Genomic DNA, 24,033 nt, shown 5'->3' with positions numbered 1-24,033 from the left:
TGTGGGCTGGTTGATGGAAAATGAGACCACATTGTTTTTCTGAAGATGTGTTCCTGTAGCCCCTCCTGAATTACAAGTATGGCATCTACCTTCCTACTTTTGGTTTGTTGACTGTTGGCACTCACATTGCCTCCTTGGCATAGAAACCAGCCAGCTTCCCCACCATCAGTTTAGGCCTTTTCTACCCAAACAGCTGATCACATCATTACTTGTTTCTAGGTGGGGAGAAGAGAGAATGAACCAAGATGTGTGAACCAGGAGTTGGCAAGCATTTTCTGTAAAGAGCCAGATAGTAAATATTTTAGGATTTGTGGGTCATACAGTTTCAGTTGCAGCTACTCAACTCTGGTGTTATAGCACTAGAGCAGCTGTACACAGTACATAAACGAATGGGTCTGGCTGTGTTCCAGTAAAATTTTATTTACAAAAACAGGTGTGGGCCAGACCGGTTAGCCTTACCCATAGTGTATACTGATATGGCCTTGGTAAAGTTTAAGGTTTTTGGAGTAGATTACACTTGCTTTATTGCCCCAGCGTGTACTTCAGAAATCGGAAGCATCTCTTGTTAAAGAGTACAGGTGAACCAGAAGTGAAAAACTTTCTTTTTCCAGCTTACTGCAGGTGATCATGGGACTGTCCTGGTCGGTGACTGAATAACTGACATAGGAGAAGTCACTGTTATATTTTGCATCTCATCTTTAAAGTCTTGTAGCTCTGCTGAAGCTTGAAGCAGACTATTCCAAAGCATTAACTAAAGACACCGTGCTCCCTTTCTGTCTTAGTTGAAGCTGAGGATGCTTAGCTGCTTGCACAATGGCAGGCCAAAGGAGACCATGATGGCTCCTGTGTTCCAGTGGACCTGAGCGGCTGTGTGCAGGGCCGTGAAGGTAAGGGCCAGGGTTTGGGCTTTTGGCAGGCAAAGTAGATCAGTAGTTCAGGTATGGCCCAACATGTCTGGGCAGTGTGCTGCATATCTGATGAGAACACAAAAATGCTTTTTAGAAAATAAGCTCAAGAACAGATATTTGTGCAAGCATGTTCACAGCATTGTTGTTCACAATATGCAGAAGATGGAAGCAGTCCAATGGTAGACTGCATCAGTGGTTGAATGGTTAAAATGTGGTACATTTTGTTCCATACATACAATGGAATACTGTTCCATATATACACTGGAATATTATTCAGCCTTAAAAAGGAAGGAAATTCTGACACATACTGCAACATGGATGAACCTTAAAGACATTGTTCTAAGTTTTGAAATAAGCCAGTCACAAAAGGACAAATATCATATGATTCTTCTTAAATGAGGTAACTAGAGAAGTCAAATTCATAAAAATAAAAAGTAGAATGGAGATTTCGCAGTGCTTGGGAGAAGGAGGGAATCGGGAGTTAGTGTTTAACGGGTACAGAATCTCAGTTTAGGAAGATGAAGAAGTTCTGGAGATGGATGGTGGTAATGGTTGTACAACAGCCTGAATGTACTTAATGCCACTGAACTGTACACTTAAAAATGGTTTAAATGGTAAATTTTATGTATATTTTACTACAATTAAAAAAGGAGAAGCTGAAGAAGACTTGTTAGCAAGTGGGCAAATGAGATTGCTCATAGTGCTTTGTGATTGGAGAGACACTAAAAACAGAATTTGTCTCTATCCAGATCCACTGATCAAAAACATTTCATACTAAATCTTTCTTCTTTAGGTTTTGCAGTAAGCTGCTTCAGCTGTTAAGAGCCACATTTTATTAGCTCAGCCCTGTGGCTGCACTTCAAGTGGTCACTTAAAAGGAATTGACTTCTAAGAGATACACATTTAAGTGATGCACACATGTTATAAGCTTATTTTTCCTGTACTGATTTGTAAAATCTAAATGTCATATAACCTTTAACAGAGCTATCCTGAGGGTCAGCGAAACATACTATGCCATCCTGTCTTCCACTGAAGGTTTGTTGGCATAGTTTACAAGTTAAAAATGACTTTCAGATCTTTGCTCCAACTGCTGATTTTGGTCCTAAACATTAGACCTGCATTTCCATTTGTCCTATTGATCCTTATGCTCATTAAGTCTAAAATGAAGCCTCTTTCCCTTCTCAACAATCTCTTCTTTTGTTCCCTTTGTGTAAGGATGGCACACCATCCATCTAGTCGTGTAGGACTGAAACTCTAGGATTGGCTTTGGCTTGTCCCCTCTCTTTTAGGTGTATTTGTGGCATTTATCATAATGACAGTTACATAATTATTTACAGTATTGTAACTCTGTGAGAGCAGGGGCTGTGACTGAATCATTTACTGAGGTGTCTGCATATCAGATGCTCAGTAACCCACTGTCCTAATTCAGACCCTCTTCACCTTTTACCTAACCTGGGGTTTCTTTAACTCTAGCAACTTGCTGAGAATTCTTATAAACCCTTTAGGGGATGATCCTGGTATAGCTAAGGGATTGTTTTTCAGCTCTGATCATGTCGTTCTCCTGCTCTGAGTGACTTCCCTTTCATTCTCATTCAGCAGTGTGTCAGCAGATATGTCAGCGCCTTCCATGAGCCAAGTACTGTCCTAAGTGCTGGGGCTGCAGCAGCAAGCAGAGTAGGCAGAACCTCTGTGAGTGTGAGCTCACCTTCCAGCCTGGGGGTGTCAGGGACAGGACGACACAATAAACAAATGAATAGATATAAAATGTCCAGTGGTGATGCGTACTATGGAGAAAAATAAAGGATAATAAGGGGACAGTGCTGTTTTCTCAGAGGGACCAGAGCCAGTCTCTCTAAGTAGAGACCTGAAGGAAGGGAAGGAGGGATCCATGAGTGTATCTGAGGGAAGAGTATTCTAGGCAGAGGGAATAATCAGCACAGCTGAAGCAGGAGCATAGTTGGCATTTTGGGGAAATAGCAGGCAGCTGGTGTAATAAGAATAGCATGACCCAGGAGAAAAGTGGAAGGACACAAGGTCGGAGAGGTAGCCCCCAGGCCCAGCATAATTCCTTGCACAGTACAGTACAGCTCAGTAGATACTTGTTGAATGAGTGAGTGAATGAATGAATGAATGAAGCTAGACAGTATTTATTTATTTATGAGTGAGTAAATGAAGAATCAGGGCAGGGCAGGGTGAGTCTTAGAGGTGTAGCTAAGAGAGGTAGGATGCATTTTCCATAGTTCATGAAGCAAGCACAGAATATCATTTCCACTTTCCCCTTCTTGTCTGTTCAGGAGAGATAATGGTAATGGCCAGAGCAAGAGAGACCAATTCTGGCTTGTTGAAGGAACGTCTGTTCTTCCACACCACAGAGAAAATCAGAGGTTAGAAACTTGTCAGGGGAGCAGGAAGTAGAACAGAGCTGCTCAGCTCTTGGTGGTTTTCAAAGGTGGTCCTACCCATGTTGGGTAAAGCTTGCCTTTTTTTTTTTTTTTTTTTTGCGTTATGCGGGCCTCTCACTGTTGTGGCCTCTCCCATTGCAGAGCACAGGCTCCGGATGCGCAGGCTCAGCGGCCATGGCTTATGGGCCCAGCTGCTCCGCGGCATGTGGGATCTTCCTGGACCGGGGCACGAACCCATGTCCCCTGCGTCGGCAGGCGGACTCCCAACCACTGCACCACCAGGGAAGCCCAAGCTTGCCTTTTTTTCCACATGTCCGTAGGCTATCACTTTAAGTCAGCAAGACATCTGGGAAGAGCCATGGGGTAGTGGCAGTGCAGGAGCAGCAGCCGCTGGCTGGTTTTCTCTAGGATTAATGGAAGGACTGCTGATTTAACTGAATCTCTGATTATTCTAAGCTGCTCACAGAAATCTGTCACTGCCTCCTGTGAGATATAAGATGGAGAAGCTTAAGGATGTTCTTTTGGTGTCGACTGCCACTCTGGATGAATTTTCTAGGATCTCCACCTGTGTTCTTTTTTATAAATTAATTAATTTATTTTTGGCTGTGTTAGGTCTTCGTTGCTGTGCGCGGGCTTTCTCTAGTTGTGATGAGCGGGGGTTACTCTTTGTTGCAGTGTGTGGGTTTCTCATTGCGGTGGCTTCTCTTGTTGTGGAGCATGGGCTCTAGGTGCGCGGGCTTCAGTAGCTGTGGCATGTGGGCTCAGTAGTTGTGGCACACGAGCTTAGTTGCTCCGCGGCATGTGGGATCTTCCCAGAACAGAGCTCGAACCCATGTCCCCTGAATTGGCAGGTGGATTCTTAACCACTGCACCACCAGGGAAGCCCTCCACCTGTGTTCTTGATAGTCCAGTTCCTTCAGACTTGGCCCCTCTCTGCCTTTCTCCCCTAGTTGCCCACAGTCTCCGCCTGCTGGCTGTCTCTAAGGACCTAAGTTCTCCAACTTCTGGGGCTCTGCTCTAGTATTCCTTTGGCTTGGAGTACCCACTCACCTCGGCCAGCAGAGTCCTATGCTTCAAAGCTTCAAAGTCCATGCTTCAAAGCTCCTTTTGTAGTTTTCTCTTCTTAAGGGGAGAGAAGCGGCCAAACACTCCTTCCTCTGTTCTCCTAAAGCACTTTGCATTTGTGTCTGTTCAGCATTGTCTTGTGGTTGAAAGTTTGCTTGCCTGACTCCCTGCCAACCTGTGTTTCTGTTGGGCAGAGACCTGTGCCATCTTCTTTCTTTTGCCCTATCACAGTGGAGAGTTGTTGTGTGAAATCCCATCTCTCTGAAGACAGTTTGCTCATATTCCTCCAGGTGCAGTTAATCTCTCCCTCTCCCACTTTAACCCCTCGTTACTCAGAGTATTGTCATTGCATCAGCATTGCCTGAGAGCCCGTGAGAAATGTAGGTTGTTGGACCTACTAAGCTAGAATCTGGTGATTCTTATGTCCTGTGTACCTGAAAGTTTGAGAAACATTGCCTTAACACTTTGCACCTACCCCCCTTAGCATACTGAGCAGAATGTAGGTGTGTTAGAGAGTCTTTCTCTACCTCTAGATGTTGAGCTTTGGAAGCATGTGAAGCATCCATTAGTTAACACAGCACTTGGCATGTTTCAGGTGTTGAAAAGTGTTTGCTGAATTACCCTCAAGGGCCCCTGGCATTATGTTCGAGATGCTCCTTCAGTCAACATATTGTTGAAGTGCATTTAGCTGTGCATGGTGCTTTGCTACGTACGTGAGGCACCCTGCTGTGAGTAGGCGTCAGCCCCAATCTTTGGCATTTAAAGATTGGTAAGAGAGAGAGCTACCCATCAGTTAACTATGAGACAAGGCAGAGTGTGATAAATTATGTAACTGCCCCGGTATCACCAGAGGCCTGAGGGAACACCAGAGAGATGGCAGTTGTTTCCAGTTTAGAGGGTTTGTGATGGTTTCATGGAGAGGATGGTGTCTGATTGGTACCTTGCAAGATGAATAGGACTTTGACAGACAGATATGGTAGGAAGAGGCATTCCGTGCTGGGGAGAGCCTGTTCAAGGGCCCAGGCATGAAAGTGCATATGCAGGATGTTTCTTGAACAGGTAAGACATGGAGGAGCAAGGTGGAAGGTGTGATTGGGGAGGTGGGTTGAATGCAGACTGAACTCCTTGAATTCTCATGGTCAGGAGTCTGAACTGGTAAGAAACATTTGCAAATCACATGTGGTTGGTACAGTTAGATGTTGAGTGGTTTCTGATGACTCCTCCCTCCTGTCTCCTGCTTACCTCCCATTCTACCTTGCTGGACGTGGGTGAGCCAGGGGAGGGTTTGGAAGATGTGGGGACAGGACTGAGTGTTTAGCCCAGCTCTTTACTGGCTCTTTCCGTGGGACCATAGCCCCAGGTCTTTTTTTAGTGCTAGCTGGTCAGCCACTTCCTCCCTCACCCCCTTCCTGAATCACTTACCCCGTGGGGCCCCCTAAAGCAGAGACACACAAGCTCCATCGCAGAGGGTTTCACACAGTGTGCTTTAAATGTCATCAAAACCCCAGACCAAACCAATTCCGTATGTTTCATTGTACTTGTCATTTGTTTCCTGGCCCCATGGGTTTGTGAGGACTAAACATTTCTGTGTAGAGTAGGATGGATGAGCATCCCTCTGACCGTGTTCTGGGCTGGCAGGTAAGCTAACCAGCATTCAAGATGAAGTGACACCCCCCCACACCCCATTTCATTACATGCCACCTTGTTAGACATGCACCTGAACTAGACAGCTGTGGAGTGGCTTATTTCTTCCAGAGTTGAGAATGCACTGTTAGTTTGGAAGGCAAGCCCTCCGCCAGTTGGCCCCAAGCCTTATCATCTTTTTCTTGAGGCTTTTACTTCAACTAATAAATTTTCAGATAAGGTTAGAGAGTAACACTCCTTATGCTTTCTGTAGTTAAGGGCCAGTGCCTTCCTCCCACTAGTTCTACCAGCCCTGAGCCAGAAGACCAGGATTAAAAAGAAGAGGTGAAACTCATAGAAGTTTTGTTATTTTTATCTCAGATGAAGGACTGAGAGCTACCTTTTAGATGAAATCATTTTAGGATTCATTAAGAAGACTCGAGAATGAGGCACTAAGTGCTAGGATACAATCCTTCCTTTCCATGGGAAGAATATTCAGCCTTGATGCGGAGACTTCCATTAGGGACAACATAGTGTGGTATCTTGTGTGCTAGAGGCTTGTACCAGGTGCTACAGGAAGGGGAGAGCTGACTGCCTGGAAGTCAGGTTAGCCCCTCAGGAGGGAGCATTTGAGCTCGATCTTCAAGGATGAGGAATAGTTCACCAGGCAGAAAAGTAAGGGATAAGGATCCAAGCAGAGGGAATAGAGCGATGTAAGGGAATTGGCAGAGGCTTGGAAGAGAGGCATGGTGGGGAATAAAACTGGTTAGGGTCAGTTGGCGCCAGTTTAGAATTTGGATCTGACTCAGGCAGTAGGGAGCTCAACAAAATGGAGACTGACACCACCAGACTCAATTTTAAATCGAGTGGATTCATTCAGAAACTTCATTCATTCAACATATACTGAGTGTTCATTGCTAGACTATTCCAGGAAACATGAAAGATTGCTCCCTTGGTGGGACTCGTGTTTTAGGAGGATAGGTAAGTTCGTTTTGTCAGGCAACCACCATTTGCTCTTGTCAAGGTTACCAGTGACCTCCACTTCCACAATGTAGAGCTATTCTATGACCACAGAGATCTCTCTTGTGCTACCCCTTTATCATCAGGCCCATCTCCCTCCCACCCACCATCTCTAATCGCTAGCAACCACTAATATGTTCTCCATCTCTGATTTCAAGAGTGTTATATAAATGGAAACAGAGTATTTGACCTTTGAGATTGGCTTTTTTCACTCAGCGTAATGCATTTGAGGGCCATCCAAGTTGTGTCGATAGTTTTTTCCTTTATAGTTCTGAGTAGTGGTCCATGGTATGGATGCACCACGTTTTGTTTAACCACTCACCCATTGAAGAGCATTTAGGTTCTTTCCAGTTTGGGTGTATTACGAATAAAGGTGCTGTGAACATTCATTTACAGGATTTTGTATGAATGTAGGTATTCATTTCTCTGGGATAAATGCCCAAGACTACAACTACTGTGCCACATGGTAAATTCATTTTCAGTTTTAGAAGAAGTCACCAAACTGCTTTCCAGAGTAGCTGTACCATTTTACATTCCTACCAGCATATGTGAGTGCAATGGTTAGTTTTGTGTGTCAGCTTGACTAGGCTTTGGTGCCCAGTTGTTTGATCAAGCACCAGTCTAGATGTTGCTGTGAACATATTTTTTAGATGTGATTAACATTTAAATAGTAGACTTAGAGTAAAGCAAGTGACCTTCCATAATGTGATGGGCCTCATCCAATCAGTCTAAGGTCTTAAGAGCAAAAACTGAGGTTTCCCAAAGAAGAAACAGTTGTTCCAGGTTGCAACATAGAAACCCTGCCTTTATTTCCCACTTGCTGGCAGATTTCAGTGAATTTTTGTATAAACTGAGGTTTATGTCAAAGTTCCTTTTTTTGCCTAAAGACGTCCAATTGCTCCAGTCTTATTTGCTGAAAAGACTGTCTTTCCTCCATTCAAGGTACACAAATGGTTGTGTACCTTTGTCGAAAACCAGTTGGCTGTACCTGTGTGGGGCTACTTCTGGGTTCTCTGTTCTGTTTCATTGGTCAGTGTCCCTATTCCTGCACCAGTACAGCACGGTTTTGCTTATTCTAGCCATCTGTGTAATAAATCGTGAAATGGGTAGTTACTCCTCCCACTGTACTATTTTATTTTACCTTTTCCCCCATTGTAACTGTTTTCAGTTGTACAATTCAGTGGCATTAAATGTATTTACAATGTTGTATAGCCATCACTGCTATCTATTTATAAAAACTTTTTCATCACCCAAAGCAGAACTCTATAAACATTAAGCAATAATGCCCCTTATCCCAGCCCCTGGTAGCCTTTGTTTTATTTTTTGTCCCTATGATTTTCCCTATTCTAGACCCTTCATATAACTGGAATCATAAAATATTGTCCTTTTGTCCCTGGTTTATTTGGCTTAGTATAATGTTTTCAGGGTTCATCTATGTTGTAGTATGTATTAGAATATCATTCCTTTTTTAAAAAATAGTCTTTTGTTTTGTTAGAGCAGCTTTAGGTTCACAGTAAAAATGAACAGAACACAGAGATTTCCCGTATACTCCCTATTCCCACTGCACACACAGCCTCCCCCACTATCAGTATCCTGCACCGGAGTCGTACATTTGTTACAATCGATAAACCTATGTCGAGACATCATTATCACCCAAAGTCCATAGTTTACATTAGGGCGCACTTTTGTGATAAATGTGTCATACATTTATCAAAAACCATATTCTGTGCCCTAAAAATCTGCCCTAAATGTCATCTGTGCTCCACCTATTAATCCCTCCCTAACCCCTGGCAACCAGTGATCCTTGTACTATCGCCATACTTGTTCCTTTTCCAGAATGTCATGTAGTTGGAATCATACAGTATGTAACTTTTTAAGATTGGCCACTTTCACTTACATACGCATTTAAGGTTCCTCCCTGTCTTTTCATGGCTTGATAGCTCATTTCCTTTTTTTCAAAATTTATTTATTTATTTATTTTTGGCTGCATTGGGTCTTTGTTGCTGCGCGCAGGCTTTCTCTAGTTGCAGCGAGCAGGGGCTACTCTTCATTGTGGTGCGTGGGCTTCTCATTGCAGTGGCTTCTTTTGTTTCAGAGCACGGGGTCTAGGTGCGTGGGCTCAGTAGTTGTGGCTTGTGGGCTCTAGAGCGCAGGCTCAGTAGTTGTGGCACATGGGCTTCGTTGCTCTGCGGCATGTGGGATCTTCCTGGAGTAGGGCTCGAACCCGTGTCCCCTGCATTGGCAGGCGGATTCTCAACCACTGCGCCACCAGGGAAGTCCCAGCTCATTTCTTTTTAATGCTGAAAAATATTCCATTGACCTGATGTGCCACAGTTTATTTATCCACTCACCTACTGAAGGACATCTTGTTTGATTCCAGGTTTTAGCAGTTATGAATAAAGTTGCTATAAACATTTATGTGCAGATTTTTATGTGGACATACATTTTTAACTCCTTTGGGAAAATCCCAGAGAGTGTGATTGCTGGATTATATGATAAGAATATGTTGAGTTTTGTCAGAAGGTGCCAAACTGTCTTCCAAAGTGGCTGTACCATTTTACATTCCCATCAGCAATGAATGAGAGTTTCTGTTGCTCCACATCCTTGTCAGCATTTGGTGTTGTCAGTGCTCTGGATTTTGGCCATTCTAGTAGATGTGTATTTTTACCTCTTTGTTTTAATTTGCGTTTCCCTGATGACGTGGTGTGGAGTATCTTAATATGCTTCTTTAATATGCTTATTTGTCAACTGTGTATCTTCTTTGGTGAGATTTCTGTTAGTGTTTTGCCCATTTTTAAATTCAGATGTTTTCTTATTGTTGGATTTTAAGAATTTTTTGCGTATTTTGAATAACAGTCCTTTATCAGACATTTGTTTTACAAATATTTTCTTCCAATCTGTGGCTTCTTTCTTGATTTCATTCTTTTTAAGGCTGAATGATAATCTGTTGTATGTATATACCATGTTTTGTTTATCCATTCATCTGTTGATGGGCACTTGGGTTGTTTCCATCTTTTCGCTACTGTGAATAATGGTGCTATGAACATGTGTGTACAAATACCTCTTTGAGACTCTGCTTTCAGTTCTTTTGGATACATACCTAGGAGTGGAATTGCTGTGTCATATTGTTATTCTGTGTTTAACTTTTCGAGAAACCACCAAACTGCTTTGCACAGTGGCTACACCATTTTGCATCTCACCAGCAGTGCACAAGGGTTCCAGTATCGCCACATCTTCACCAGCACTTGTTATTTTGTTTGGTTTTTCTTTTTTTTTTTTCTTGATAATAGCTATCCTCTTGAGTGTGGTGTGAAGTGGTGTCTCATTGTGGTTTTGATTTGTATTTCCCAGATGATCAATGATGTTAAACATCTTTTCATGTGCTTATTGGCCATTTGAACTTAATTTTTGTTAAAAATTGTTTTAGCTGTTTTAGTTCCTTTGCCTCTCCATATAAATTTGAGAATAATCTTTATATCTATAACAATAATCTTGCTGGAATTTTGATAGGAATTGCATTAAATCTGTACACCAGTTTGGGGAGAATTGACATCTTTTTTGCGTTGAGTCTTGTAATCCTTGGACATAGTATGTCTCTCCATTTATTTAGATCTTTGATGTCTTTCATCAGTATTTTGTAGCATGTAAGTCCTCTAAATCAGCTTGTTGGATTTACACTGAAGTATTTAATTTTTTGAACAATTATATAATTATATTTCAAATTCTGGTTTACACGCGTTAATAGATAGTATGTGGAAATGCAGTTGACTTTCTATGTCAATATTGTGTCCTGTAGCCTTATGTACTGTGACCTTGCTGAACTCACTCATTAGTTCTAGGTTAGTTCTGTGTGGGGTTTGGTGTTTCTGTGTGGGGTGGGGGTTGGTAGATTGCTTTGGATTTTGGACGTAAACTGTCGTGTCATTGGCAGATAGGGATAGTATTATTTCTTATTTTCTGATGTGTATTCCTTTTATTTCATTTTGTTACCTTACTGCACTGGCTGGAACTTCCAGGACTATGTTAAATAGCAGTGGTAGGAGTAGACGTTCTTGCCTTTTTCTTCATCTTAGGGGAGGGCATTCAGTCTTTTACCAGTAAGTATGAAGTTAGCTAAAGTTTTTTTGTAGACATTCTTTATCAAGTTGAGGAAATTACCCTCTACTCCTAGTGTTTATCATGAATAGGTGTTGAATTTTGTAATATACTTTTTCTGCGTTGATTGAGAGGATCATGTGACTTCTTTTTCTTTTAACCTGTTATTATGGTGGGCTATATTGATTAATTTTTGAATATTGAACCTGCCTTGGATCCCTGAAATAAACCCTACTTGGTCACAGTATATAGTTCTTTTCATATATTGCTGAATTCTATTTGCTAATATTTTGTTAAGGGTTTCAGCATCTATATTCATGAGGGATATTGGTCTGTAGTTTTCTCTTTTTTTGTACGGTCTTTGTCTAGTTTGGGTATTAGGCTAATACTGGCTTCATAAAATAAATTTGAGTTGTCCCCTCCTCTTCTATTTTCTGGAAGAGATTGTTTAGAATTGGTATTAGTTCTTTTTTAAATGTTTGGTGGAATTCTCTAGTGAAACCATCTGAGCCTGGAGACCTTCTTTTCGGGGGTTTTAAAATTACAAAATCGATTTCTTTATTAGCTATAGGGCTATTAAAATGACCAGGGTCTCGTTTTGGAGGGGGAAGGGGAGGGGGAGTGTGAGCTACGAGTAACATTTCTTTAGAATCTACTGTTCACACTTACAGAGGAGGACACTAAGTAGCCCTAGCTCCTGTCCATCTGACCTCAGGCAGGTCACATACCCCAGTTATGATGGGGATTCAGATGCTGGGTTTGGCTATCCCTATCTAACGTTATGATATTTTTCTCAGAAGATAACTGCTAGGAATTCGAAAAATGAGTCATCCATGCAACAGGTATCTGTTGCCCATTTCTGCATCCCCCGCAGTGTTCCCAGTCAGTAAAACACTGTGTTTGCTTTATGCCTATGATGCTTGTAGCAGATGCTGTCACCCTGGTGTTTTCACACATGGGGTCCTTTAAGACCTAACTGTTGAGCAGAGTGGGGGCCTTGAGGCACCACCGGGGTGCAATCAGAGCCGAAACCACCTTTAGTTAGAGCCCATCTATTAAGATCAGGAAGGAATGTCCCCCTTTCCTGCATTTCCCCAGGGCTTTCTCCAGACCACAGTGCTCAGAGCTCTGGCTCTTAATGGCAGAACTAGCCTCAGTAGTCTAGACCAATCATTTATTGGCTCATGTAATCAAACAGGAGAACAGATAGGGTTGATGATGCGCCTGGGGGGCTGAAATGCTGCTAAGACTCGTCCCCTCTGTGGTCAGCATCCTTCTCCCACTGCAGACTGCTTCATCACACATGGAAGGGGATGGAGCATCTGATAGCTCCTTGTTACCTGGAGGGATTGTCCCTCTTCCTTCTTCCTTATTTGAAAAATCCTGAGGAAGGGTCTAATTGGTAGGGCTTAGGTCATATTTTGTATAGTGTGGTGGGAATGAAGATAGAAGACGTTCCCAGAAGAAAGTAAGGCACACTGAATAGAGCTGACGTGAGATAGAGTCCATAGCTAGTCATGTTTGTTTGGAAGGTTTTTAGTGGCATGTATTGAAGCTACAGGTGTTTTCTGTTAACCTTCAAGTAACCTAAAAGTGTTAATAGATCATCATCATCGTACTATTATAGATCATTCATGGTTTATATATTATTATAGCAGTATTAATACATAATTAATAGCTATATTTATACTACATAGCTATATAGAGATCATATGATATCTAGTTGATAGTAAATAATAATAATAGATTGTTGTACTAGCCCTCAAGTGTTGTGGTTATTTGAAGATTTACTGTGCCTACTTATATATGTAAGAAAATTTTGAAGGAAATGAGTAGAAAAAAAATCACAGTGCCTCCTTCTCAGTCTTCCATATCCTTTTCTAAACTTAACTGAAAGAACCTGCAGTCCATTTTGACTATAACTTTTAGTGAAACTGCCTTTTTGTCTACAGGGTTAATTTATTTTCACAGGGAATTGTTGATTTTTCTGGGCAGCTATTAAGGTAGAGTTGGTATTTTAATTTCAATAAATATATTTACTGAACTGTTTAGGGGATGTACAAGACCCTTATTACCTCAAAGAGTTTGAAGTCCACTGGAGTAGGTAAGAACAGAAAAGTACAGTTCTTGAGACTGAAGCTTCCCATCTCTAACATGGAGTAGCCTTACATGTCTCACATGTTAAGATTTTGGTTGCCGTGGAGAGGTGGGCTGAGCTGGCTTTGTGCTGGGTGGTCGCTGAATAACGTGGAGGATTGGTTGATACCTGAGGTTGGAAGACAGATGCTTCAAGGCATCTCCATGCAGTCCACCTCCTATGTATCTGATGGACAAGGCTGCATTATTTGCTGAGGCTAATCAGCATTGAAACTCCATGGGGGTGGGGGGTTGGAGAAAGAATAATTGTATAACTATGATTAAGAAACTGAAGTTTTGGGTTTCCCTGGTGGCACAGTGGCTGAGAGTCCCTCTGCCGATGCAGGGGACACGGGTTCGTGCCCCGGTCCGGGAAGATCCCACATGCCGCGGAGCAGCTGGGCCCGTGAGCCATGGCCGCTGAGCCTGCGCGTCCAGAGCCTGTGCTCCGCAACGGGAGAGGCCATAACAGTGAGAGGCCCACGTACCGAAAAAAGAAAAAAAAAAAAGAAACTCAAGTTTTAGGGACTTCCCTGGTGGTCCAGTGGTAAAGAATCCGCCTTCCAATGCAGGGGACCTCGGGTTCGATCCCTGGTCCGGGAGCTAAGATCCCACATGCCCTGGGGCAACTCAGCCTGCACACCATCGCACGCCTCAAGGAGAGAGAGAAAACCCACAGGCCACAACTAGAGAGAAGCCCATGTGCCGCAACGAAGAGACCACATGCTGCAGCAAAAGATCCTGCATGCCTCAACGATAGATCCCGCATGTTGCAACTAAGATCCAATGCAGCCAAAAAAATAAAATAAATAATAATTTTTTTAAAAAAAGAAAGAAACCGAAGTTTTAAAAAAAAGGTATTTGATGGTTACAGGCTATTCATGACTCCAGAGTGAATGCCTTAGCTCACTTCCTTTTGAAAAGGAGCAAGTGTTGGATAAGACACTTTATCTCAGTGTTGGATTCCACAAAGTGCAGACAGATCATACTGGTTTGGCAGGGGAGTCTGTGAATACCAGCAGAAAATCAGGTGTGACGTGGGTGGAGAATGGGGGTGGGGGGGTCTTAGATAAGTGATCAGCATCTTCTTCTTTCTAGAGAATGTGTTCACATCCCTCTTCATAATATTTCTTCCCTGTGACTCTAGAGCAGAGGTCAGCAAACTTTTTGTATAAAGAAGCAGATAGTAAATATTTTTGGCTTTGCAGGCCGTTGGTCACTATCACAGCTGCTCAGTTTTGCCATTGTATGGGCATGTCTGTGTTCCAATTAAACTTTATATATGGACACTGAAATTTGGATTTTATACAATTTTCGCATGTCATGAAATATTAGGGTTGATTTTTTTCAACCATTTAAAAATGTAAAAACTACGCTTAGCTCATGGGTCACACAAAAAACCAAGAGGCAGGAAGGCCAGATTTTGGCCCATAACCATGGTTTGCCGACCCTTTCTCTAAAGGTCTTAAAAGTGAATTCTGTGAAGTTCTCAATTTAAGGACATTTTTTTAATTTAACAAGCACTTATTTAGCACTTAATATGTGCTACGCACTGTTTTAAATGCCATGCCTTAAATGCTAATTTAATCTTCACAGTAACCCCATGAGGGAGGTACTGTTTACCCCATTTTTGCAGATTTCATGAATTGAGGCATAGTGAAGCTAAGTAGCCCAGAGTTACACTGCTAGTAAATGGCAAAACCTAGATTTGAACCCAGGCAATTTAGTTCCAGAGTATGTTCTTATCTACCATGATATACTGTCTCTCTTAATTATCGACTTTATAGCCCAAAGGAATTTTAGAGATTAACCCATCGCTACTCATTTTTACAGACTCATTCTTACACACAAGATTCATAGCCTTTATGATTCAAATGTGTGCCTTAGTAAAATTATGGATTACTATTTATGCACTTTCAGCATCTCGTGACTGCCTAAATGCTTAGTCTTAAACCCCACTGATCCCAAGGGTATTCTGTCTGCACAGGCAGGGCACTTAACTGTTCATTTATTGTTTAATTTATGTTCATTGTGGGCTCCTTGAAGGTAGGAGCAATAGTATCAAAATGTTTTCCATCAAAGAGAAATCAGGGCTTCCCCGGTGGCGCAGTGGTTGAGAGTCCGCCTGCTGATGCAGGGGACACGGGTTCATGCCCCGGTCCAGGAAGATCCCACATGCCACGGAGCAGCTGGGCCTGTGAGCCATGGCTCATCCGGATCCTGTGCTCCGCAACGGGAGAGGCCACAACAGTGAGAGGCCCACGTACAGCAAAAAAAAAAAAAAAAAAAAAGAAATCAGTTCTGGGTATATCTTTTGCTTTCTTTGGGAACACCTGTCTCAGATTACTTCCAACTCAGATTTTGTCCTGCTGCTTTTCCTGCTTGAATAAGCAACTGGTTGAATCTTGCGCCTCACCTGCCTGTGATAGGGAACAGAATTTGTGGTGTCACGCTACACTATCCCTGTTGATCCAAAGATACCACCAGGGCAGGGTCAGGAATGGAAGATTTCCCAGTCTTTCCAAGGAAGAAAATGGGAGGAGGAGGAGGAGGAGGAGGGGTGTGTGTGTGTGTGTGTGTGTGTGTGTGTGTGTGTGTGTGTGTGTGTGTGTGTTTTAAACCAAGTCAAAACTTAGGTAGACATGAGGTGCTCAGGATTTCTGGTTCCTTTTGCTCAGTCAAGGTCTCAGACACTACTAACTAGAAGGGACCTCCAAGAACCTCTGGTGCAGGGGTTTCTGTGCTACAGGGATTCTGCAGAGTTATTGCAGGGGGCCCTCAAATCTATATGTGCACCAGTCTGGGAGCCAGATAAATTATATCGTTTAGGTGTATGTACAGTTACTTTTCAAATGCATGTAGATTCCATCATGATTAAAAAGAAAGCTTTACTGAATTCGTGATAGGCTACTGTTAACACAACTACTACCTTTTGAGAACCCTGATCCAGTTAAAGCCCTTTATTTACAGATGAAGAAACTGAGGCTCAGGGGTAAAGGGACGAGATTTGCCTGGGTCATACAGAAAAGGAACAGCTGGCCTTGAAATCGGTGCAGTTTATATGTATCATATGGCTTGTGCTCTCTGTCTCCTCTGGCATGGGCACAGGTAGAGACTGGCAAGTATTTTGACCTTTGACGCCATGCTGAACTTTCTAATAATGCCTAACAGAGTGGTTGATTGTGATATTTTTTCCAGTATTTTTGGTGCTGCTTTTAAGAAGTTTTTTTAAACTAGTATATTCCTTTCTGTGCGCATGTAAGTAATAATCCTATATTCCAATCTGGAAACCTGAGGTATGGTAAAGTTAGGCAGCTTGCTTGTATCTGTAGTAGAGCTGGCCCTAAAACTCAGAGATTTAATCTCTCTACCAGGGTTCTATTAATCAGACTGAACTTGAGAGGATTTCAGATATTTATATCTTGGTCTTTCATGGCTGTTGCTCTCAGCTGCGTGCAACAAAAAACTTTTAAATCTCTGTTAAGTGCCTGACGCTGTGCTGGGTGTTTTCACATGTATTGTATATAACTTAATTTAACGAGACCAAAGTTGCAATGCTGAGGCCCCTCTCAGAACAAGCTAAGTAGCACTCTGCTCCAAAGCCCATCCATCCAGGCATTTATTTATTTATCTGTTCACCATTATGGAGCACTTCTGTTGTTTGCAAAAGTGCCCTTGAATTATTCCCATTGGTGCCCAGGCTAGGACAAATCAGCACAGATCCATCCCTCCAAACAAGACCCAGGATTGACAGCAACATTAGCTTGGTCTGCACAGGACAATACTTTTTTCCCATTGGAGCTTCAGGAATTTGGAGTGTCCCTGGTCATTTGGTCAAATCATGTTCATATCAACCATTCTTAAATTAGATCTTCTCAAATACACTTGAGAAGTCAGATGAATAGGAATGGTCTCACTTTTTTAGTTGGGAAGCCAAACTTGGAGGGGACGCGTCTGAGGTAACATAACTGGTGAGGGCCTTCTAACTCCAATGTTGATGCCACACCACCTGTCTGGTGGACCACCACTGCTCAGGAAAAGGCTCTGTGTCCACTCTTTGTAGAAGCTAAGTGGCAAGAATGCTCAGTCTTTGCTGCAGTTTTAGTGGAAGTGGTTTGGGCTTTCCAGTTTGAATTGAATTTTTTTTTCTTAGAAGCAAATTTGGCAGTATTGTATATACCTAGGAAGTCTTGTGATTGCCCCTAATTTGCTCCACAGATGCTGGTCATTGCAAATCATCCCACAGTGATTAAGTGGCTGGCGCTGATACACACGTAGTAAGTGGTCCTGTGAGCACGGGCAGTAGAGGTGTGTTGTGTACCTGATATCTTGATCCCACCTGGGTAACTTCCACATGTGTGTTCATGAGTTTAGCTCTTTCAGTTCAGAGTGTTTCATGACACCATAGATTTGTTTCTTTCCTTCCCTCCTATCTTGTACTTTGAACCTGGGTCTTCCCAATACTTTACTATCTGATTCCATTTAATTCACTAACATTTAATTAAATTCATTTAATTTACTGTCTGATTCAATTGCATTGCTAATACTTTATGATTATAATATTGTTTTATTAATATTTGTAATATTGTTTATTTAAAGGTAGGTATAGCAAAATGTGATTAAAGGTAGAGATATATGCCAAATAGCCTTAACTTTTCTGACCAATCAATTATATGTTGCTTATTGATTATTTTTTCCTAAATTCTGTAGCAACAGTTGACATTTCTTTGCCACCTTAGGGATGGAAAAGGGAGGAGATTTGCAGTAACAGTGTGTAATTGAAGATCAGTGGAGAAAGTAGCCTTTGCATGGACCTGTGTAATTCAAGATGTTAAAATAGGGAACACACTGTACTCCTGTATAAGCTGTAGTTTACAATATTAGGTTTATCATTTGGATTTCCCATTTGTCCCTTTTTTTTTTAGGGAACTTTTTATTTTGAGATAATTGTAGATTCACATGCAGTTAAGAAATATTAACAGTGAGATTCCCGTGTACCCTTTGCCCAGTTTCCCTCAGTTGTAATATCTTGCAAAATTATAGTACAGCATCACAAGCAGAATATTGACATTGACACAATCAGCTACTCTTATTCAGATTTGCCCAGTTTTACTTTCATTCACCTGTATTTAATTCTGAATACTTTTATTATGTGTGTTAGTTTATTTTTTAATTCTAAAAATTTCCCAGTTGGCTGAGAACTTGAGCTGGGAGGGGTGTGTTATTTACTGGGTCCCTCTCAAACTCCACCAGTAAACAACTCAAGTATAATTTTCTTTCACATAATAGCTACTTAACTGGGGCAAGTTAATTCTAAATCTTGGTTTCCTCATCTATAAAATGGAATTCACAATAGCTACTTAATGCAGAGGGTTGCTGTGAGGACTAAAATGAGAACGTATGTGTAATGGGTACTTAGCAAAAGGAACTTCATAAATGATCATCTCATTTTTTTTTTTTTTTTTTTTTGCGGTATGCGGGCCTCTCACTGTTGTGGCCTCTCCCGTTGAGGAGCACAGGCTCCGGATGCACAGGCTCAGCGGCCATGGCTCACGGGCCCAGCCGCTCCACGGCATGTGGGATCTTCCTGGACCTGGGCACGAACCCGTGTCCCCTGCATCGGCAGGCGGACTCTCAACCACTGCGCCACCAGGGAAGCCCTCATTTTTTTTTTTAACTAAGAGTACAGTGAGAGTATTTGGGTTTTTTTTTTTAAGCTTTTCACAAAAGTGTATTATCCTAGGATTGTAGAATTGGAAGGTCCCTTAATAGTTTTAGAATCAGTGAAGGACTTCCCTAAACGTTCTTAGGTAATAAGCTGTTTTTCTTTGTGATAAACTAAAATGTGCCTCCTTGTACCTTGCAGATCTGCCCTCATCCATGTGATAGCCCTTCTAGTCTTTGTCATCCCTAAATTACCTATCATCCCTAAATTACCTATCCTGTAGCCATTCCTCGTAAGATGTAGCTTCCAGACCCTTTCCCATCTTGGTCTCCCTCTTCTAGATAAAGACAAATTAGTTGTTCCCCTTAACTGAACAGAGAATTCAGATGTAATCTGCCTAGCATATCCCAATATAGGCCTGTCTTCTCTTTAGCTGAGCTTTTTTGGGAAATCAGGTCACCTAGTTCGTGCACATACAGCTTGTTCTTTTGTCTTCTGTTTACTTTGTAGATGGAAAATAAATGCATAGCAGTGTAACACAGCAAACTGAATGCACATTTTGCCCTCATTTCCTCCTGTAATCCCATTAAAATGATAGTAAGAGGGAAAAGAGAGATCGGCAAATGAGAGGTCAACAGAATGTTGAAGCCAGGAAGCAAGTGTGATTAACTTAGTGGGCCAGAGGAACTGAAGGTGCCTGCTTTGGCAGGGAGGGGTGGGGGGGAACTAACAAAGAGGATTTGTAATGCAGAGTCCTGGAATAGCTCCAGAATCAGAGAAACCAAATATTGAAAACAGGAAGATTAGTCGAAAGTCCATGCCTACAACCCCTCCTCTACTCTCTCAGGAGACAGATATTTTAGTCTTAGATATTGAACCAGAGGCACACCAAGCACAGAAGATGAGATGGAATATGGAGCAAAACTGAAAATAGGGGCTTTAAGACAAAGTTCTATATAGTGATTAATAGGACCATTCCCCTTCCTCAGTTTTCAGAATATCTGCAGGCAGGTGCTGTCATGCAAGAGACTGAAAGATCCTCCTCTGATAAATTTAATCCCAGAGAAAAAGTCTTAGCGATACTGTCTACTTTTGGGGATCCTCAATAAAATGACAGATTCTTCTTGCCTGATCACCCTAACGTGAAGCCCACAAGTTGGCAAGCTTAGCTCCCCTACACAGAGCTTTCAAACAGCTTCTAAAAGTATGAGCAGATAGCCAAGTGTCATGAAACATTTAAAGAACATAAAAGATAGAGTCCAGGGGACCTCTCTGGTGGTCCAGTGGTTAAGACTGCACTTCCAATGCAGAGGGCGCGGGTTCCATCCCTGTTTGGGGAACTGGGATCCCACATGCCGCATGGCCAAAAAATAAAATAAAATAAAAAGTACTGTTCTGAAACTCTAAACAGTTCCTTAGGGGAAAAAAGTCCAAATCAAATGGAGGTGAAAAAAAACCTCAGGAAACAGTAAAATCAGGGAGGAGAAGAAGGAAAGATTTTAACTATAATATCTTGAGAGAGATTAGAGAAAATATTGCATGCATAAAAGATGAACTAGATTCTTTAAAAAAAAAAAAAAAAGAACCTCCAGAAAACAAGACCTCTTAGAAATTAAAAATATGATGACTTCCCCGGCAGTCCAGTGGTGAGACTCTGCACTCCCAATGTTGGGGGCACGGGTTTGACCCCTGGTCGAGGAACTAGGATCCCACATGTCATGCCCCCCCCCAAAAAAAGGAATTAAAAATATGATAGCAAGTATGAAAAATACAACACAGAAATATTGAAAGGTAATGTTAAAGGCAATTCCCAGAAGATAAACCAAATGAAAGAGATGGAAAATTGGGGAGAACAGATAAAATAAATTATAGAAGATCATTCCAAGAGGTCTAACACCTGACGAATGGAAATTTGAGAAGAAATAAACAGTAGAGAGGAGGAAATTATCAAAGAAATGGTATGAAAAGATGTTTTCAGAACTAAAATCATATCTATAGATTGATACAGCACAGTGAATGAAAGATGAAAGAAATGAAAGAAAACCAACTTCAAGCCCTGTGAAACTACAGATCTCTGAGGATAAAGAGAAAGTCCCAAAAGCCTCTAGAGAGAATAGTCATATAATGTTAGTATTCAAAATGACATTAGCTTGCTCAAAAGCCACAAACTAGGGCTTCCCTGGTGGTGCAGCGGTTGAGAGTCTGCCTGCCGATGCAGGGAACACGGGTTCGTGCCCCGGTCCGGGAAGATCCCACATGCCGTGGAGTGGCTGGGCCTGTGAGCCATGGCCGCTGAGCCTGTGCGTCCGGAGCCTGTGCTCCACCACGGGAGAGGCCACAACAGTGAGAGGCCCGCGTATGGCAAAAAAAAAAAAGCCACAAACTAGAAGACAATGGAACAATACCTTCAAAATTCTGACAGAGGTGAATTCCCTGGCGGTCCAGTGGTTAGGACTCCTTGCTTTCACTGCCGAGAGCGTGGGTTCAATTCCTGGTTGGGGAACTAAGATCCCACAAGCCACATGGCATGGCAAAAAACCAAAAAATTCTGATAGAAAAAAATATTCTCAACCTAGAATTTTATAGCCAGCTAAACTATCATCCAAGTTTAAGGATAATAAAGACATTTTCAGTCATTTTGTGCATATGCCCTCTGATATTATGATATAATAAAAAATATGTTTTTGGTCTTTGTCCCTGGTTCCTGGCACAGAGCTCCTAAAATCATTATAACTTCCTGAGTAGTAGGGGTAATAAGACCATCTTTTGTTGTAATATTTGCCCTTTGTTCTCAGTTCCTGACACAAGAGCTTCTAAAAACCTTGGAATTTTCTGAGTGATACGGGTAAGAGGAGAAGTCAGCTAAGTTTACACTAATGAGGTAACTCTTTGTGGGCCCCTAGGTAGCTTCAGGTTGGGAGCTGGTTGCCAGAAGAACCAACCATGTAATCAGAGGGTTGGAACTTTCAGCACCACCTCTCTGCCTCTGGGGAGGGGAGAGGGGCTGGAGATTGAGTTGATCACCAATGAGTTAATCAGTCATGCCTACAGAAAAATCCCATTCTAGCAAATTATCAAACCTGAAGAGGAAGTTTTGGGGACACCTCCCCCACCCTGACCTTATAGCTGATGGGTCAGAAGTATGAGTGGCCCAGTTAGCATCTGAAGCAGGGGCAGTCTGGTGGGACTGAGTCCCTAACCTGTGGGGTCTGCACTAACTCTATGTAGTTAGTGTCAGATTTGAATTAAATTGTAGGATACCAATTGGTGTCTGGAAAGTTGGAGAATTGGTTGGTGTGAGAACAAAGCCCACACATATCGTGAAAGAAGTGCTATGAGTTAAAAACAGTTTATAGTACACCCTTTCTTAGGAAGCTCTGCTAGAAGACACTTTTCACCAGGACAAGGGAATAATAAAGAAGAGGACTAAATGGGATCCAGGAAACAGGAGTTCCAATATAGGCAAGGGGAAAGGAATTCCCAGAAAGACAGAGTTCCAGTATGGATGTCACAAGAACAAACTGATAGGGTACCTGATGGAACATATTAAAGGGAGTTTTACACTTTATTATTATCTTCAGAGAAAACAGAAATTATACCAACAAAGAAATGTAATCATAGTATACATCCTGGCTTGTCTACAAATAGTATTCACATAGATCTAATAATGCAATTCTTAATGTTAATTTGACCAAAATTTGGCATAATTCTATGGGAAAATGGAGATAGTATGTGAAGAGAGCTTGTCAGAGCAAAATCCTAATCTTCCATCATAAGAATTAAATATGTAACGTAATAGTTATATTTTGCCACATAACAAATTACCCCAAAACTTAGTGACTTAAAATAACAGATATTTATTATCTCACAGTTTCTGTGGGTCAGGAATTCAGAAGCAGGATTTGAGAAGCTCTCATGAGGTTACAGTCCAGGTGTCACCTTGGGCTGCAGTCATCTGGGCCTCTCAGGATATGTTGTTATCTGGCTTCCCTGAGAGCATGTGATCCAGGAGAGACAATTAGAGGAATTTGCAGTGTGTTTTATGACCTAGCCTTAACGTGACATCCCATCATCACTTCTGCTACGTTCCATCAGTTACAGAGACCAACCCTGAGACATTGTGGGAGGGACCTGCACAACATGAATACCAGAAGGCAGGGATGAGTTGGGAGCTGTTTGGAGGCTGACTACCACAAGTAATAACTAAAAGTGAAAATTCAAGAAATAATATTAGAGGCATATTACTTAGAAAGATAGAGATAAATACCAGAAGAAAGTGGCTGCCCCGGGAGCAGAAATCAGGGAACCAGAAACTTCTGGTTTTCATTATAAGCCTTGTAGAACAACTTTAAGAAATATTTGCATTTATTACTGTGATTTTTTTTTTAATTATGAAAAACCCTCAAAGCATGCTGCCATTTAATGTCCCCAACACTGGTAGTAGGACAACACGTGGATTATATGAGGAACTCCTAGAATCTGAATCTAGTAAGGATCCTTTGGTATTTGGATGGTTGTGTGCTTGATCTTGAAGGACAGTTTACAGATAATAAACCTAAAGTTCAGTGAAAAAGAGGACATAGTGACAGAACCTGAGTTAGAATCCTTGAATAAATACGACACAAAGAGATGAGCATCAGATAGTGAGATGGCTCTGGCATTTCACTAATGTGGAACTTAGGTGAAGGGGAGGAAAAAAAAGACTGTTTGCTCTTTCTGAAGAGTAGAAAATTCTGAAGTGGAAATGTTTATGTGTCTTGGAGCTATAAATGGCAAAGTTAAAGGGAGTATCCTTTTGGCAGATAGTTGGAAAGCACTTTACGGCACTCCCCAGGCTAAGGATGTGTTCCTGAGCGTTTGGTACAAGTTAGAGAGAGTCTGCCTCTGTCCACATGAGCCCTGCAGGCCATGCAGAGCACTGGCCAGTCCACAGCCCCAGTCCTTCCAGCTGCTGCTGCCAGGGTCATGTTTCTTAGAGGACTCTGGGCTCCTTGTGGTCTACCACAGCCTGGTTGGTGCCCAGGGACCCCCTAACATCTGTGCCCACAATGCCTCCTCTGTCCTTGATCCCCACATGCACCCCCTATTCAAGCTTGGTCTTGTTTCTCCTCATCTCTTC

The 24,033-nt window shown here is 42.0% G+C and overlaps 1 protein-coding gene across 2 annotated transcripts in view; it reads left to right on the top strand.

Annotated features, from left to right (window-relative positions):
- The window catches only part of KLHL18 (kelch like family member 18), a 54,640-nt gene that overhangs the window by 6,657 nt on the left and 23,950 nt on the right, over window positions 1-24,033 (top strand). The gene's annotated exons all lie outside the window — the stretch shown is intronic.

Source organism: Phocoena phocoena, chromosome 10, assembly GCF_963924675.1.
Source record: "Phocoena phocoena chromosome 10, mPhoPho1.1, whole genome shotgun sequence".
Lineage (NCBI taxonomy): Eukaryota > Metazoa > Chordata > Mammalia > Artiodactyla > Phocoenidae > Phocoena > Phocoena phocoena.
This window is presented reverse-complemented; position numbering and strand designations above follow the sequence as displayed.